Source organism: Panicum virgatum, chromosome 8N (assembly GCF_016808335.1).
Source record: "Panicum virgatum strain AP13 chromosome 8N, P.virgatum_v5, whole genome shotgun sequence".
In the NCBI taxonomy this organism is placed as follows: Eukaryota; Viridiplantae; Streptophyta; class Magnoliopsida; order Poales; family Poaceae; genus Panicum; species Panicum virgatum.
Window position 1 is genome coordinate 44,677,331 of NC_053152.1, and position 3,678 is coordinate 44,681,008.

Sequence of the window (3,678 nt, forward strand, 5' to 3'; positions counted from 1 at the left end):
TCAACTAGTTTTTAATAACTGAATTTATGCCCTCTAGTTGCCTGGCCAGAGATTCCAAAATTTTGTCATTAGCAAGGAATTTCTAACTAATGATATCATTGATTTGTTTCTGGCCATAAACTAGGTCCTTTAAAGTATGCTAAAAATTGTTATTAAAATTCATACCTTGCTGCTGACCGAAGGGGAGGTTGGGTTTGGAATTCCAACCCTGCTGAGGACGGAAGCCAAAGTTGTTGGAGTTGTTCGCTCCAACGAAGTGAGGTTCCTCCTGAGTGATCAGGCAAGAATTGCCCGTGTGTCCAGTTTCTCCACAACTCTCGCATGTCATGCGAGAATCCATAACTTGGTTGGCCTCCTGGTGCGAAGACTCCAGTCCCTTCATGAGAATGTCCATCTTGGCAGCAAGCATATTGATACTGTCGATATGGTGGATTCCCTTGCGGGGTTGTTGCTGCCTTTCACCTTTCCAACTCTGGTTGGAAGCAATCTTCACTACCAGCGCTTTCGCTGCATTGACGCTGAGCGAAAGGAAGGAACCTCCTGATGCTGCATCGATGTGGTTCTAGGCTGGTGTGTTCAGGCCATTGAAGAAACTCTGAATAATCAGCCATTCCTCCATGCCATGGTGGGGGCATGCTGCGATGTATTCCTGGAATCTCTCCCAAGCTTCCGGGATGGCTTCATCCAAGAGCTGTTGAAATCCAGAGATCTTACCTCGGAGGGCATTGGTTTTGCCCACCGGGAAATATTTCATCAGGAATGCATTGGAGCAAGCTTCCCATGTGATGAAGTCTGCTTTGTTGCTATAAAACCACATCTTCGTCTTGCCTAGCAAGGAGAACGGGAACAGTCGAAGACGGACGTTATCAATCGTGGTACCTCTAGGATTGATGGTACTGCTCACTTCCAAGAAGTTTTGAAGGTGACCGTTGGCATCCTCTGATGCCTTGCCACAGAATGGACTCGCTTGAATCATGTTCACCAGTCCCAATTTGAGCTCAAAGCCATCATTGCCTTGGTCATTGTTCAGTCCAGTAGGGATGTGGCTGCTGGACGGGGACGAGTACTGTCTGAGAGTCTTGGCCATGGGTGGTGCTGAGACTGATAAACGAGGATTCCAAGTGGGTTTCTTCTGGGGTGGGACGACGCGGCGTCTCACAATTCGCCCAATTCTCTGAGGATTCGGATCGAAGTTGGATGGTAGATCAAAACCGGTCATGCACTGCTCTGCATCGAATAAACGAGAGAGAGAGAGCAATGGTAAGCTCGCTAAAACTAGCGGTGATAAAACAATAAGGTTTTCCACTCAATTACACGATAACTTTAGCCAATTGCTTCTCTGGCAACAGCGCCAGAAATGCTTGTCGGTGTCTCTTATGCTCAATCTGAATAGGTATTTAGCAAGCGCATAGAATTCACCGGTGTAGTACTTCACCTTGTAGTATTCCAGGGTATCGTGAAATCCTTAGGGAAGCACTATGGTAAAGTGTATTGTAAATTGTAGTGACAACCTTTACTGAGTTTATTGACCGACTAATTCAGCAGGGGTAAGCCATATAACGAGTATGATAAATGGCCAGTCTATGACCGCGTGACACAAAGGAGATTCTATACCTTAGAAAGGTAGCAGCTGGGAGGACAATGAGCGAGAAAGGACTCCTAAAACACTTCTAAACTACTGAGCTAGCCTCTCTAGAACTAATCTAAGCTTCTATCTTGATGTCGGAACCAGGAGCTTACTTCGGCGGCCTAAGCGAAGGGCGTAGACTGGGGTGAGAAGGGGCCAAACATACTTTTGGCAACTTACTGCTACGAAAACACCCGAACGTGGAGGACTACAAGGGACGGACAAGGCTATCACCACTTACCACCTACCACTGCGGTACCGTGGGGTGGAACACACTTTCTAGCTAGCACTGAGTCAGACACCACATTTGCTCTCGGTACTAGAATTTCTTTTGAGGCCTTCAAGAGAAATCCTCCTCAACCTAGTGAACTAACTTGAGTTACACTAGTACGGGCGAGAAAACCCGTAAGACTAACTCCGACAAGCAAGGAAGAGAACTTAAATTGGACTAGAGGTAAAACTTACTCCCGCAGACAAGTACTAGTACTTGGAACGATAAATACTTGCGGAAAGTAAAGCTGACTCAAGTAAATGAAGAAGATTACTTATATTAAAATAGTCAAAGGAAAAGATACAAGAGCTTATACCGAGCTCCGATGACGACTCCAGATCCTCGAGACAAGCTCGACTCAACTCTAACTCCCAACTACTAACCTACTCTAGACTTGAGAAGAGAGAATTGCTCCTTTTGAGTGTGTGTGTGTGTGTACAAGTGAGGATGGGGGCCTATTTATAGCTGCTCAAGGTCGGTAATCAGGTAACCGCTGCAAGATTATGCTACCCCTGACTTTGCTTGAACTTCATGCAAAAGAGGAGCTCCAATGGCTGACTTGTGGGGCCGGGCGGCCTGGCCCTGCTGCCACCTTCCACCGACTTCGCATGGACGGCTTCTGATCACTCCAGGAGGTCGGTAAGTTGGGTGGTTTCCTCGGATACCAGAATCTTAGGCCGGGCGGCCTGCCTCTGGCACACCTCGGCCCTCCGTTTCGCCGACATTGCACATCAACGCTCCACATTGCCTCTGGACTGGGTGCTTCCCTCATTTGACGTTCTTGGCACTGGCATGTGGGTCTTTGGTTTGAACCTTGTGCCTTCCGGGTCCACTCACAGGATATGAGATGTTTGCCTTGTTCTGGAACCTCATGAACGTGTCACATTGCTCCAGTGAAAGTATTGGACCCATGTATGTGGAGGTGTCATGCCGGTCGGTACGGAATGTGCCGGGCGGCCGAGATTTTCTCTGATTTCCACCATCTTTGGACAGTAGATTCCTATAAGCACAACTCATTCAAAACTTGTGAAACTTATTAGAATTAAATAAAATATGCATGGAACATGGTGCAAAACTCAATTTATTTCCGAGAAGTTGATGCTCAAAATGTGAGATAATGGCCGTCAACAAGTGCTATCTTCCTTGAGCAGCCGCAGTTTCTTCGAGGACATCTGCAGCCCTCTGCCCAGTCTTTGCCGGTCACCTCGTCGATGGTTGTTCGACCCTCCTCAACAGACTCCATTGTCATCATGACAGCACCCTTGACGGAGTCCGTGAGTGTTGTCTCGGTGCCAGCCGCGTCCTCAGCTCTGCCGGTCACCTCCTTGACGGTCGTTCGACCCTCCTCGATGGACACCATTCTCGTCACGACAGCACCCTTGACGGAGCCCGTGAGTGTTGTCTCGGAGCCAGCCGCGTCCTCAGCTCTGCCTATCACCTCCTCGACGGTCATTCGACCCTCCTCGACGGACTTCATTCTCGTCACAACAACACCCTTGACGGAGTCCATGAGTATTGTCTCGGAGCCAGTCGCATCCTCAGCTCTGCCTACTTCAGCTGCTCCGACGACCACTCAAGACGTGCCCGCCGACTCCACCGACAACTCCTCGGACGACGCCGACCGCTTCATTACTGCACGCAGCACGGCGACTCCGTCTTCTCCACCCCAGGACTAGCTTCGACTTCCTTTTTGATGCTTTGTTGCCAAAGGGGGAGATACATAGGGGGAGCAGGGTGGTTTGTTGTGTGTTTTGGATCTTCATGGATTTTTTGTATGGAC

At 48.8% G+C, this 3,678-nt stretch overlaps 1 non-coding gene across 1 annotated transcript; it reads left to right on the forward strand.

Annotated features, from left to right (window-relative positions):
• The first annotated feature begins 617 nt into the window (after positions 1 to 617).
• On the forward strand, positions 618 to 724 carry LOC120686980. The gene has a single exon (XR_005680486.1). It is a non-coding gene; the product is annotated as a small nucleolar RNA R71 (small nucleolar RNA).
• Positions 725 to 3,678: the final 2,954 nt, after the last annotated feature.